Source organism: Pinus tabuliformis, chromosome Q (assembly GCF_031772625.1).
Source record: "Pinus tabuliformis cultivar Carrire ecotype Pingquan chromosome Q, CPIR1, whole genome shotgun sequence".
Classification (NCBI taxonomy): domain Eukaryota; kingdom Viridiplantae; phylum Streptophyta; class Pinopsida; order Pinales; family Pinaceae; genus Pinus; species Pinus tabuliformis.
Genome location: NC_142296.1, coordinates 1,352,065,300 through 1,352,081,294, shown reverse-complemented (window position 1 = coordinate 1,352,081,294; position 15,995 = coordinate 1,352,065,300). Strand labels below are relative to the sequence as shown.

Here is a 15,995-nt window from a genome sequence, read left to right as displayed (position 1 = left end):
TTAAATATGAACCCAATCTTAAGATGAGGCTCTTTGCATTCTTCAAAGTGGAAAAATAAAACATACTAGCCCTTATCACATGCAAAGGAAGAAGGGTTCCCTTGCAATTCGGGCTCCCAAGTATTGACAATACATTGATCTATCTACCCGGATGTGGGTGACAATCAAGGTATTAATGAAGATTAGACTGGTAGGCGGTGAGAGGACGAGCCATCTGGCCGTCAGCATTCCCTCCCACGCCAGCCTGAGCCGAATTCATGGCCACGTGCAGCCTGCATTTAATGGGTGCTTGGGCCGAGACTTGGCCATTATTTGCACAGATATGGACTCCCCTCGCCATACTGCTGTCTCTCCCCCCATGCTCCATTGCAATTGTCCGCCCCAAGCAGCTACACCCTGCTCTCGAATTGTCACAGGGAGTCGTTGTTGGTTAGTGAGTTGTGTCGACCTTGGAAATGGGCATCACTATTCTCATTCCAAGCTTTGCAATTAGACCTCCACCCAGCCTTCCCTTGCTCATCCTCTACTTAATTCCTCAGCCATCTCTCCCGCTGAAAACTTGGCTAGGCATTTGGCTATGGCTCGTATTCGTCATTGCATGAGAATTCGTAGAGGTGGTAATCGTGGTGGTAGCGTCCATCCTCAGGCGATGCCGAGCCCTGACCCCGCCTCCCCCTCTCCTTCCCCTGAACTTCCTTACCCCCATAGCTCTGTTTTAGGCAGGTATCCTAATACCTGCAATGGTCGAGGTCGCGCACAGTTTCCAGGTGTTTGCCGAAGCGATGTCGCGGTTCACACTACCAACTTCCCATTGCCCCCTCACCCAGCTCCCCACTTGACCCAATTCAGATTCCACAGCAACCTGAACAAACCAATTATTACTGCCACCATCACCATCATTTTCACTGAAGAAAATGAGCCGCAAGCCGCCCCGTCAAGAAGTACTGAAGCACAGCAACAGGAGGCTCGTAGACACAGGAATGGCCGAGATATTGGAAAGCATTCACTGTACGAGGAAATGGGTACTCTGCATGGCAAGGCCCTGGGTGGCAGTCAGCATGCAGCGGGAGGAAGTTCTACAGCCACGCGACCACCAGGTGGCAGCATGGTTGACGCGTCAGGACCGCAAGTAGCTGCTGATAGCTCTGGTGGCAGCTAGGTGCCACCCATATGCCAGTTGAGGTCTCCTTTGCTGACTGGCTCTTTTCTGTTATGATTGTTCTGTTGGAACTTTTATGGGTTTATGATTGTCCCATTGGAACTTCTCTTGTTTTGTTTTTTCCTGTTTTAAAGACTGAAATCCCACATCTGGGTATTTTTTGCCCTCACGGACTAGTTTCCTCATCAATGGGGCAGTTAAGTTATTTTCTGAAAAACAATGTTCAGCGCTGCTGAGGCCTAGGCCTCATTGTACTCATATTTTGTTACATATTAATAGATTAACTTTAATTAGAAAAACAAAATACATTAATCTATCTAAAGAAGGTTGGATCACAAGTTGGTGAACATACCTTCCACTACATGCTCCATGATGATCTCTGAAGTATGTTATTATTTCGAGTCTGAGATATCCAACTCAGAAATAATATCTACATTCCTCATAAATCAATATATCAATATGACATTTTTTTAGAATAAAAAATCTAATTAAAATCCATTAACATACCCCATAAAACCCTTAATGGCTATAATGAAGAGAATCCTCACTTTCAAATGGTGAATGCTACAATATATACATAATAATTGTAAACAATAATAACTTGTGAATACATTACCCATAAGATAAAACGAGCACATTCATAATAATGTTGAAAACAATGCTCTAAAAACTATGAAACCAAAATATCGAGTTGTTATACCTAAACATAATATTTATATATCCTATAAATATTATATTATTAGTCCCTGCCGGGGACTATAAGCGATCGATAGATCGCTGACTTTGGGTTGACCGACGCAATTTTTGGAAATATTTTCCATATTTCCTAAGTCGAACCAAGGTTTAGGGGGCGGAAACGATTGGGGGTCTTATTACGCGCTTCGCATCGTTCGAGGCGAATGGCACGTGGCGCGCGTGAAGGGCACGTGGTTGCATGCGCTCTGGTGGTCTGATAGGCGGCCAGGTGTCCCTCCTCGAGATGCTGGAATGTTCGGCTTGGGTTTTACTGTCTTCGCGGCATTTGGGTTGGTATTGTTACTTGCTTGTTTAGCTCTGCAGTCTGTGCGATTTTTTGTCTGCGGTGGAGTTCCTTCCTGCTCGGGTATTGTTACTTGCTTGTTTAGCTCTGCAGTCTGTGCGATTTTTCGTCTGCGGTGGAGTTCCTGCCTGCTCGGTGTGGCTTTGGTAAGTTCGGCTACTGTATGGCATTCTGGTTAAATACTGAGGGTTTCTGTTACCTGCATGCAAGAGTCCACGGTTATTTGAGCATTATAAGTTAATGGCATTCTGGTTGAATACTGAGGGTTTGTCTTAGCTGTATACAGGGGCTTCTGTGTATCTGACCCTTTAATTTTAGGACACCCCCGGCATATCTTCAAAGGTTGCAGACCAGAGAATTTCGTGGGATCTGAGACACCGCGATGGCTTTGGTGGAGAACAATGTGAGCGTCGAAGGGGCGAGTTACGGAAATCGAACCCCTGATCTCTCCCGGGCTGAAAAGAACGGCGGATTCAATGGCGACATGCGGGAGCTTGTAGATTTGCTCTCCAAACTGAATCCTTTAGCCGAGGAGTTCATTCCTCAGCCTCACAGGTCGCCCTTCTTTTATTTTTAATGGCAATGGCAGCTTCGCTAATAACGGCAGGAGGGTAAGATTTGTATATCATTTTCCTCTTTGATCCGCATGGAATTTTGCATTTTTCTGGGGATATCGCATTGCAATTTCTGAGTGATGTTTAATGTTAAAAAAAAACAAGTGCAAGGGTAGTTAATACTAGATACTGAAAAATTAAAAAAGGGTGTTTTAATTTCACATTCACAACTCTTCTCATTGTATTTCCTGGGTGATTTTGATGGTATTTATATGCCTTACAAGTCAGGGGTAGCTGTAATTTTCTAGAAGTAAAATTTTCAGAAAAGAAATTCACATTCACAATAATTGTGAAACAATAATGGCTTATAAAGTGCTACATGTATCAAAAGCTTCAACTTTCTCCAAGTTGGCTATGGGGAGGTATAGTCCTCATTTTGGGACTAATATTACTTAAACATGCTTGCGTGTTTCGTGTGTTCCCTTGTTGTCTATGTGATGTCTGCTTGATCTGTAATTTTACTGAAAATCAAAATGGCATATCTCATAAATTTGCAAGCTTACATTGCAACATTGCTGAAAATCAAAATGACATATTCCTGGTTGAGGATTTGATTCACTACTCGCCAACATAACGAACTCCTGCATTTTCAAACTTGTAAAGATCAAAATGGCACAACCCTTGTTAAGGATTTCATATGTGGCTAATATGATTACCTCCTAAATTCACAAGCATTTTGTAAAAATCAAAGTATTTCATTCCAAGCTAATATGATTATCTCCTAAATTCTCAAGCTTTCAGTAAAATCAAAGTGGCATATCCTTACACTTGTTAAGGATTTCATTACAAATTAATACGATTATCTCCTAAATTTGCAAGCTGAGTAGAAATCAAAGTGGCGTATCCTTTCGAGGATTTCGTACTGTGGCATTATGATTATCCTCTATCTGTTACTTTATTTTTATTCTTCTCCTATCTGTCACTTCAGTTTGAATCTTCTGCTACATTGTTGACGTTCTGTTTTACTTGGTGGTGCATCAGAAGAAAAACAGCTTCAATCAGGGTAAAAGGAGGCTCAACGGTAGGAACATCAGAGCTCAACAGAGGACAGCGTTAGAAGAACAGTTTATGTTTCTGATATTGATCAGCAGGTAAGTGAATTCATGGCAGAAATTAGGGAAACAATAATTTTCAATAGCATTGCATCTGTTGTATCAAGACAACTTCCAGTAACAGTACCTTTATCGTATTGACGTTTTCTTAACCGGAATTTTAAAACTGGTATGAGTATTATGTCAGGATGAATTTGAGTAGCAGAATGCCGAGCACTAAATATCCTCTGGGATGTTTGGTGATCCATCTTTCTCCCATGCATGTGCTGGCCCGTCTAGGTGCCGAAGGGCATTGTTTAACTTATTTTCTTGGTTATGCAAGGCCCATGTTTAACTTATCTTCTTGGATATGTATTCCACTCACTTGGAAGGCTATTTTTGTTTTTCAAGCCACGTATACACCTCAATGTCACCTCCCAAATCATACGCAGTGTCTTCATTTGAAAGTTATAAGAGAATTTGGGATTTCAATGGCACCATAGGCGCTTTGTTGTATTGAATTTAATTTATGGTGCAGTGGGGGATTAATTCCTGGTTTTGAGAGTTATCTGAACATGACAATGGATAGAAACACACTCAAAATTTAGTGTAGGACTATTGGTGCCAGTGGTTCCCTTTCATTGCCCTATAATTAGACTTGTCAATGTTTACTGAAAATAATACTGGTATATATATAGGCAACCGACATATGCGGGATTGCAAAATCATAGATAATTTCGAGTGATGTTTTGTCAATTGTTATCAAGTCACACTAATGACTCTTCTGGATACTGCCAAATTAGGTGACAGAAGAGCAGCTTGCAGCACTGTTTATCAATTGCGGACAGGTAATTCTCCATTTATATGCTTTACATCACTATCCTTGTTTATTTAATCATTTTCTCCTTCAAGCACCAGACTGAAAATTTTCCAGGGAGTTAAAATTTAATGGGTTCTTTTTTCTTGATAGTTTTGTGCTCTTTAGGTGGTACGGATTGTATCATATTCTGTAATATATTGTGTTGCAGAATTAGAATAATTTTGGTTGGCTTTTCACTTAAGAAAATTGGATGTCAATATTCTGTCTTGTTTGGAGGGCCTTGTTGGGGTGTGTGGTTTCGATCTGCATTTGTGCTTATAATTCTGGCCCTGTATCAAACAAGAATACGCTTCAGATGTATGAAGCACATTCATCAAGATGTGCTCAACATTGGTGAATTGAGCAAAGATTCAAGTTATGTAGTCCTTATGGCTTTTAATCTTGTAGCAGGGATGCATACATCATAATGTGTTCTGTGGAAGAATCTTATATGTTCTGCATGTCGGAAGGTTAGATCATGGCTATAATGGACTCCCTAGTGTTTCATAATAAAAGTGTTTGCATTTCCAACCATGAGTGGGTTGTTGTGGTATAGTTAGAAATCAAATTCCAACCACATGTTGATGAAGGTAATGTCATAATTGATTTGTTCTCTCACATTTCCCCTATATGACTATAAGGAATCTTGAACCAAATATTCTTGTGCACTCTTTATTAACAATGAACTCAAGATTGAATTTTATGAATCTATACAATAATATTTGCAATAACAATATCCCCCTTTTTGGAAAAGCCTTCAATAGTGGGGGCATAGAAATTTCCTTCTTTATGTCAATGCTTTAATTATTTCAGATTTGTTGCTTTGCGATGATCCATATCGATCGCAATGTAGAAAGAAACAATCATTGGAGCACCTCAATACTTTGGTCATCCACTTATACAAGTGAACTTTAGATTTCAACGATGATGTCCATATTACTAAGAATCTCGTTCTTGCTTGGTTAGAGGCCAAGAATTTGCATTATTTACTTCCATCACTACATGTAGAAGTCACTGGTGGAACTTGGAAGTAATCACTAACAGGTAAGTGTGATGGTTCATAAGCATGCAATGAGCTAGCTACAAGCTTGATTAACCATAGTTTGATTCCAAATTATGATTGTACAGACAGAAGTGAGGTGCATTCTACATTATTGAGACATGTAATGTGTGTAACATGCATACAACTAAAATGAAATTCCAGATGACATCCGAAATCTAGTTTAAAAAAAAAGGGCCAGTATAAAAAGTGAAAGAAAAGAACCAGCATAGATCCTTCTTAACCCTAAATATTTTAAGTGCTGAGAGATTTGCATGGCGGTTTGTTTATATCGCTCTTTGTGCTTAATAGATCTAGGGTTAAGATGAATCTATGCTGGTTTAAAATAAAATGGTACAAATAACTGGAATAGATTAAGGCTAAGATGATGCAAAAGTAGGCTAAGAAGACAATCCTCAAATGGATGCCCCACAGAGGGTGTTGGCTAAAAATTAAAATTGCTCCATGTCAGCAAGCCCATGGGTGCTCTTTTTAGATAGTTACATATTTGCAGGAGGGTGCCTAGGACAGGGAAGTAGCATGTATAATATCCATATTTTTATCACAGAACATCTTTTATTTTTTGGCTTGAATCAGGGATACATTTCCCCCCCCAAACCCCCAGCCCACTTCCGAATCTATCTGTATATACTGGGATTGGGTCACGATGGATTATCACTTCTGGGGCATGTTACTCCAAGGATTCCTATGTAAAATACAAGTGCTCCATTTACTGGGAATTGAACCTGGGCCAGCAGTGGAAAACTCCCACCCGTCAACTTTGGACCACAGCTCAGCCAACACTTTAGATAATATATGTTGCATTGTTACTCAATTTCTGTTTTGTCATTTATTTTGATCTTTCGCATGTATATTTACAGTGTCTTTTGGCATTAATGACGAGGGTGCCCTCTTTCATAGTTACTGCATATATCATGCATATTTAGGCAGTAACATGCATTTATATGGCATTATTTTGCAATGATCCCTGCATTGAAGTGGAGAGATATACGACCCCAAACTTGTGCTGTATATTACAGGAATGTAGAATTACATTCATGATGGTGGCATGCATTAAATAGCCTCTGGCCTCACATGGTTTCCAATCTACAAAGCACAAAGTACACAATGACTGATATACAATTGTGGTAGCTTCCACTCATTCCATTGGTATTCTTGCTCGGACTCAATGCTGAATTTCAAACCAGTAAGTTTATCTGAACCCATTTCATTTTTTATATCATTTGAAGTCCAAACCTTATTTCAGAAGTTTATGACTTTGTAGGTTCATGGTTTTGATCTCTCCTTGTGCATTGCCATGTTTAACTAGTTAGCGTGAATATGAAGTTTGATGACACATACAGTTCTGTAACCAGTAACAGGATTGCATGTGATAAAGTACCTTTGAACAACTTGATCTTATTTTGAAATTTTGTTGTCTAATTAGCAGCACTGCTGCAATGACTTCTGAAATGAAGCACAGAACAGCTGCCAATATTAGAATATTACCAAGAGAACGCCTTGCTCAGTGTGCTTTCGAAACTAATCAGTTGGTTCAAGTATATACAATACTGAGTTTCTAATAAATTGTTTTTGCAAATTAAAACAGATCTCGTCAAGATTGGAAAACTGGAACAAGCCATGTTAGAGATCCGTTTTACTCTTATACAGCTATAAGTATTGCAGAAGAAGCCTTAGTTCACATAACTCCTTAACATGTTTTCTCTCAAATATGTCCTCTCTTCAATTTACAATGTTATCATTTTATTCTAACTAACTGTTTGTTCTACAGATTACAAAATGCATGAACATGCTGGCCTTCACGTCCAGAACAAATGCAAAAGTAATATGAATATGGTTCTGCATTTTCATGTTTATCTAGTTAGCATGAATCTGAAGTTTGATGGCAGATACAGTTCTCTAACCAGTAATAGCATTGCATATGATAAAATACCTTTCAGCAGCTTGATCTTATTTTGAAATTGTGTTGTCTAATTAGCAGGGGTGCTGCACTGACTTCTGATATGAGGCACACAACAGCTACCAATATTAGGGTATTACAAAGAGGAGAGATTCCTCGGTGTGCTTTCGAAACTGATCACTTGGTTCAGGTATATACAATACTCACTTTCTAATAAATTGTTTTTGCAAATCAAAAAATATCTTGTCAACATTGCAAAGCTGCAACAAGCCATGTTAGGCATGTGTTTTAGTCTTATACAGCTTTAGTCAATCAAATACTCCTTTTAATCTTAAATAAAGTACGTTCGAATAGCTTGATCTTATTTTGAAATTTTGTTCTCTAATTAGCAGCACTGTTGCAGTGACTTCTGAAATGATGCATACAACAGCTGCCAATATTAGAATATTGCCAAGAGAACAGCTTCCTCGATGTGCTTTCGAAACTGATCAGTTGGTTCAGGTATATACAATACTGAGTTTCTAATAAATTGTTTTTGGAAATTAAAAGAGATGTTGTCAAGATTGGAAACCTGGAACAAGTCATGTTAGAGATCTGTTTTACTCTTATACAGCTTTAGTCAATCAAATACTCTTTTTAATGTTAAACAAGCTTTTGACACATTGTACATGATATAAGGATTGCACAAGAAACCTTAGTTCACATAACTCCTTAACATGTTTTCTCTCAAATATGTCCTCTCTTCAATTTACAATGCTATCATTTTATTCTAACTAACTATTTGTTCTACAGATTACAAAATGCAGGAACATGCTTCCCTTCACATCCAGAACAAATGCAAAAGTAATATGAATATGGTTCTGCATTGTCATGTTTAGCTAGTTAGCGTGAATCTGAAGTTTGATCGCAGATACAGTTCTGTAACCAGTAATAGCATTGCATATGATAAAATACCTTTCAGCAGCTTGATCTTATTTTGAAATTGTGTTGTTCCCTGCTCACATAAGGCAAGTACAATCTGCAAGTATTTGATGCTTCTTTCTGTTTGCAAGTATTTCAGGTTTTTTTGCAAATACCATATCCAGACATCTTTGTTTTATTTATGGATCAAGATATTATTAGATGCAAAATTGAATTGAGATGTTTTAGGTTACACTTCCATGTTATTTCAGTCTTGCATAATTTGAGTACTGTTTTGACTCAACTAGTTTATTTGCATGAGCAACTGCAGTTGATGATATAAAGTGCAGCTCGTGAGAGAGCATCATGATGATGTCACGTGTTTTTATTCTTTCCCAAATATTTATGTTAACTTACCTAAGTTGTCAAATTTTTCCATCACATGGAGCACCGCATCAAATTCTGTTGGATTCGGATATAGATACAAATGACTTTTTTGCAATTCTTTATCTTCTAAAACAGAACCGGTCAGAGTTCAACATGAAAGTACGTTTATTTTCTGCTTCAGTTGGTTTTTCATATATGTCTCTAAAACTTTCCTATGTGTTAGTCTGGATTCTGTGTGCATTCTGTTTTAGTTTAATTGCATTCATTTGACTCGAGAATAAAAAAAGAAAGATCATGACACATAGTTATTTAGAAATAATAAATAAAATGATGCAAGCTTTTAAAATAAGCATGATAAAGAATGTCCAAGCAGTAAGTTTACCTCAACCCATTTCATTTTTTATATGATTTGAAGTGCACTTCACACACAGTGTCGTGTATGCAGAAGCTACCTTTGGAGTACTTCGGCAAGGGGACTTAAACCTTTTTATGAAACCCGTGCCTAAAATTTCTAGTCGGTTGTTTGCATTTTGTTGCACCATTTTCCCCTTTGTTCTATACTAAAACAATGCCAATCTCATAATTGCCTACATCCTCAGCATTGTGCAATACTTTCAGCCAATGTTTCTATTAGATCTCATTGAAAAGCACGTGTTGCAAGCCTTGTTCCAGAAGTTTATGGCTTTGTAGCCTCACACTTTTGATCTCTCCTTCTGCATTCTCATGTTTAGCTAGTTAGCGTGAATCTGAAGTTTGATCGCAGATACAGTTCTGTAACCAGTAATAGGATTGCATATGATAAAGTACGTTTCAGCAACTTGATCTTATTTTGAAATTGTGTTGTCTAATTGGCAGGGGTGCTGCACTGACTTCTGATATGAGGCACACAACAGCTGCCAATATTAGAATATTACAAAGAGAACAGCTTCCTCGGTGTGCTTTCGAAACTGATCAGTTGGTTCAGGTATGTACAATACTCACTTTCTAATAAATTGTTTTTGCAAATCAAAAGAGATCTCGTCAACATTGCAAAGCTGCAACAAGCCATCTTAGGCATGTGTTTTAGTCTTATACAGCTTTAGTCAACAAAGCAACCTTCCGTTCTAGGAGTAATATCAGAGCTGAATATTCATACATCCATAACAGAATTACAAACTTAAAAAAACATTATCCACCAAAGTAAACATAAACATAAATTACACAAGCGAAAAACCTTGAATACACGCCTAGGATAGGAAACCGTGCAGTTACAAAACACAATGCAATCTTCAATATTTTAACATTTCAAACAGTTCAAAAACCCCAATTTATTTAGATCTTCATCTGCAAAAACAGTTCAAACTACAAAAGGCTGCCACTCAATCTGTACCAAGAACCATAGCTTCACCCAGGTCGTCTCGGCCCAAAATGGTGGTCGAAACCGACATTTACGGAAATTTCCATAAAACCCATGTAGCTAAGAGAAGCCCACAGTATCACGGCAGGTAGAAACCGCATTGTGTTTTCACCGCAGACAATACAACAAATACAAACGAAAAATCGCAGAGATTGCAGAGCTAAACAACCGAGTAACAATAATAACCCAAAGGGCACGAACAGGGTCCGATTCATACCAACGTTACACATCCGCTTGGGAGTCACCGGACCACGTGCCCTTCACCTCGAATGATGCGAGGCCCCCAATAAGACCCCAAAACCTTTCCACCCCCAAAACCTTGGTTCGACTTAGGTTATATCGCTCATAAAAGCCATGCAGGTAAGAGAAACCCTCAGTATTTAACCAGAATGCCATTAACTTATAATGCTCAAATAACCATGGACTCTTGAGGGAAACGAACAGACAATACTGCCGGACCTGGAACAACAAAACCGCAACCAAACGTTTGCTATAGAGTTAACCAAGCAGGCAGGAACCGCATTGTGTTTTCACCACACACAATACAACAAATACAAATTAAAAATCACAGAGACTGCAGAGCTAAACAACCAAGTAACAATAATAACCCAAAGCGCACGAACAGGGTAAAACCCAAGTCGAGTAACTTTCCAGGATCTCGACGAGGGACAGTTGTCCGCCCACAAGACCACCACAGTACAAGCTCAATTGTTGATGCCTTGCTATGAAGACATTTTATTTACTGATCATGTTTTCTTTGTATGGTCAGATTTCTCATGCCAAAGTTAATCTTCTTGAAGTTAGACCAGGAAAATCTGAAGCACTGATTGAAATTTCAGGCAATCCACAGCAAACAAGTGCACCCATTTTGTATGCAGTTCTTGATCTCCCTCCGACATTTTCCAACATTTGCCAACAATTCGTCTACTGTCCCTCTGTTGCTACTTTTTGATTTTGATTTCTTAGAACAAAAGCAGATTCCTTGCTGCAATTAAATTTCTATTTAAGATAATCAACCATAAATCTGTCTGCAAACACCAACCCCTGTAGTACTAACTATATGCTTTGTTTCAAAATTCAGTCAAATTGCAATATAAACAGTATTGGCAATTTCTCTGAGTTTGAGGACCCAATTCTTCGTCAACGGACTTCTGCCAGATTTGAAAGGTACACAACATTTGCAAAATTTTGTCAATTGCTGCTATCATGGTGGTTTTGCTCATCACTATTTCTGTACTAATGTCCCTGGCATTGTATATCACCTTTGGCAGTGTGACAGCAGCTGGTGAGCTTATCACAAAAACTACAGTTGAAGTTGTAACATCTGAACGCACAGTTGCAGCCATTCTAGGAAAGTCTGGAAATGATCTTGTTAAAATTCAGCAGCTAAGCTGGTATAAAGAAGCATAAATTTTTGCAAATTCCATGGGATCCCCTTCAACTGAAATTTTTGAAACATGGAAACTTGGAATGAAGTGCTGTCATTGCTGACAAAATGACATTGTATTGACAGAATGACAAAATGTTACAGCACAAATCCTATGTTCTTAAATGATCATCTTGTATTTGAACATTCATCTAGTGGAATGTTGCATTAATTATTAGTTGATAAAAATTGGCATTGGCAGTTTTTATTTTGTCTCTATGGCTCTTGATTCATTATGCTAATGTTTAATAAATTAGGCTCTTTATGTGTTATATATTTGATTTTATGTAGAAAATCAATGTTATAATTCAATTTGAACAAGTTTCATAAATATAAATTACTATCTACTATATTTAGTTACTTGAAATCATTTATCTAATATTTGGGTTTGTTTGTTTCTAATATTTGATAGCCATGTTGGTCATGCTTTACCATCATTCACCATTTTCTATCTACTATATTTAGTTACTTGAACTCATTTATTTAATAGTTGGGTTTGTTTATTTTTAATATTTGTTAACTACATTGGGCACGCTTTACCATCATTCACCATTTTAATGATGATTGACCATTTTGACCATGGATTAGCGAGATGACCATGCATTAGCATCACAACCATGTTAATTGTGATTAAACACTTTTTACTATTATTAATCATGATAAACATGCCAATTATAATTAAATTTAAATATCTCTGATCCAATATAAAAATATTATTATTATTTGTTTTTATTTAATTATAATATCACACTCTATCTTTGATGTTTAAATAAATAATGCATTTTATGATTTAAATTACCCATATAATATTAAATACTGGTTATCTATTCATATTTAATTATAAGTATTAAATTATTTATAGTTTTAACTAAGTATAAATTTCCTATAATATTTTTATTATTCAGTATTCATAATGGAAAGATTACACTTCCAATCACAAAGAAATAAAATTCCTTGAATAAAAAGATTCCCACATTGAAATGAACTTTTATGTATTTTTTAAAACAGTATTAATTGAATATGATTTTCATAATTTATAACATGTAATATCATTTCTCCCAGTTGTATTAACCTGCAATAATTAGCTTATGCCAAGGTAAGCCTTTCTTGTCACCAGGTATAAAGTTTAATAACATAATAAGTTTTAAAAAATCAAGCTGTCAAAACATTATTTCTAACTAATAAATAGAGTAATTTGAAGTGGTATAGTCAATCTCCATTCTTTTATTATTTTCAATTATCGCATTTTTCGTCATTCTATATGTCATCATACCTGCTATGCTTATGTTATGCCAAATAAATGAATTATATTAAACTATACTCCCTAATTAATATAATCACAAAATAGAAAAACAACTATGTTTAATGGCATCTGTTTATCTGTGACGTAAGTCCTTTCATCATACTTCGAAAAAATTTCAATAAAAAACTAACTTACTTAAATGGAACACAGATATTGCAGAAAGCAAGAGTATACAACACCAAAAGATAATGAATTTTTTCTTGCAGATCATGATCAATTTACATTTCAACTCGTAAAGTTTAAATGTTTTTTTAATTTTAATCTGTTTATTTTAGTTTTTAATTTATAAAATAAACTTATCAAAATTACTTTGCTATTGTACTTAGATGCTATATTTACTGACCCAAAACTATAAAAAAGACCAAAAGTCATGTCCTTTTGCATCACAACAAATTATTAATTAAATGCAACAAATTACTAATTAGAAATTAGATGCAGGGTTTATTTTCTTTGCTAATTAGTAATTGGACAAATTTAAAGTTCACACTAAAGTTATGATAAACAATATTTTTAAATAAATATATCTTTTGTTCTTTTGACCATGGAATAATTCCCCAATCATTGACATTAACCTGAATGGTATCACTTATGTCCAAACATGTTACTAGATATCTAATCTTTCAATCATGGGTTCAAGACTCCATAATTTTTAACTGCTTAAGTTCTTCTTTGACTTTCGAGAATGATTTATATAAATATTGAACACTCTCCACCACGAATTTAATTAACAAATTTATATTCATAATAATGTTTATTTGCTCATTATCATTTTATGAATATTTCCATAATATTCAAATGTAAAAAAATAACAAAATTCTATGTTTTGTGCACCATGAATTCATTATTATGCATTTAAATATATTTTATACTCCGTGCTTATTAAAATACATAACTTACTTTAACACTCTCTAATTCTTCATACATTATAATGCATTATTATTACATTTTATAGTTTTTTTCCCTCAAGTTTTCCATGATTCACTCTTAAATTTTATTGCATTTTAATTATTAATCTAAACATTTTTTAAATCATGACACATTGGAAAATTACATCTAAAACTAATCTTACATTTATCACAATTCTTACTTAACAAACGCAAAGTTCATTATATTTCACTCTTTGCATAAAGTCAAAAAGTCCATACAACAATTCGCTATCCAATTCACTAAATCTTAATACAAGTAAGCATGCCTACAACACACTAGTAATGCAAACCAGCTCTGATGATAATGCAAATTAAACACAAATTAAATCTCATAATAATAACTCACCAAACTATTCTCTTAACTCGCAGGGACTAGCGCCACAACAGTGGCCCCTTGTTTATTTAAAAAATTAATAATAAAAAGCATTATAAAAATAAACAATCTTATGGTGAATGTGACATACATAAAATTTGAAAACTTTATCATATTTGCTCACTTGGATTGTATTGTAGAGTACTTTACCTTTTTAATGACAAGCACAATGTTTGGTAAAACAATACATATTAACTTCAACGTCTATTTCTATTTCCCATCTCCATCAACTTTTCATATATATTATAGTTAAAGCTTCGAATAATTAAATGATTCATTTAATATTATTTGGTTCCAGCTTTATGGAAGTCCCGTTATCTTCGCACATATAAATTTAACAATAATTTAGTTTCTGTTTAATAGCTTTATGGATAAATCATATAATATTAAAAGTTCTGAAAATTTTATTACTTTTAGATTATGGAATTTTAATAATTAATATATGTGATAATTAACCATTTTTTAATAGTTAATAGAATTTTAAATAAAAGTTATCTTAATCATATATTTAAAAAATTAAAAATTAAAAATATAATTTAATTATTTAAAGTTTTAGTGTTTTGGGATATTTTTCATATAGTTTTTTATCTAAAATTTCATTAGTTGAAACAAATTTTAAATATGATAAAGATTTGTTAGAATAATAAAATTAAATCATGTAATATGTTATTCTAGTGTTGTAAGATTTTATAGGATGTTTAATTCATTTATATATTTAAAATGCATTTTTAAATAATAATAAAATCATGATCTCACAAAAAATTATATAACTAAATTTCAAAAAAAAAAACATTTAATAATTAAATTACCCCACACACATATATAGTAAGCATATGAAGATGCTTTTCTATTAATCAAAAAGAGTATTACATTGAGTGGATGCAGTCATTAGCATCCCAAAAAGACTGTCCTAGGAGTGCAAGCCTCCAAACCAGGTAAAAACAACTAAGCACCATTTATGACAATAACATCCTTGAAACTTGGAGACAAAAAACATAGGAAGAAGAAGTTGACATCATAATAACCAGGTAAAACAACTAAACACCATTTATGACAATAACATCCTTGAAACTTGGAGACAAAAACCATGGGAAGAAGAAGTGGACATCATAATAACCAAGTAAAAACAACTAAGCACCTTTTATGACAATAACATCCTTGAAACTTGGAGACAAAAACCATAGGAAGAAGAAGTTGACATCATAATATATCCATAGGCTCTATGTTTTTATCTATAGAAAATCAGGGTAGGTCCATCTGAAGGGACCACACCCCCCTCCAAACTAATCTAAGCCTAACCCCAAGGGCATCGAGGAGAATTGAACCCGTGACCTCCTAATGGCAAGGTGTTTTAGCAATGAGACCTCGACCAATTGAACTAACCTTGAGGCTTCTTTCTTCTTCATATATATATATATTCCTTAATTTTTTTATTGTTTTCCTTTATGAGTGTTTTACATTTTTGTCTTCATTTCTAATAGTTTTATTTTATTTTATTTTATATTTTGATATTTTTTTTACAGGATTGGGAAGACCTATCATATCCCAATTGTCAAACGAGCAGTGAGGACAACCATCTATGGCTGCTATCCACGAATGCAGGCTGACTCATCACCGTTATT

At 35.3% G+C, this 15,995-nt stretch overlaps 1 long non-coding RNA gene across 2 annotated transcripts; it reads left to right on the top strand.

Moving 5' to 3' along the window:
- Positions 1-2,489: 2,489 nt before the first annotated feature.
- LOC149224921 (uncharacterized) lies at positions 2,490-5,693 on the top strand. 2 transcript variants are annotated; one of them, XR_016249112.1, is made up of 4 exons: positions 2,490-2,809; positions 3,794-3,903; positions 4,647-4,691; positions 4,872-5,693. It is a non-coding gene; the product is annotated as an uncharacterized LOC149224921 (long non-coding RNA). The 2 variants fall into 2 exon arrangements; XR_016249111.1 differs by lacking the exon at positions 4,872-5,693 and having other exon boundaries at positions 4,647-4,858.
- The last annotated feature ends 10,302 nt before the right edge of the window (positions 5,694-15,995 follow it).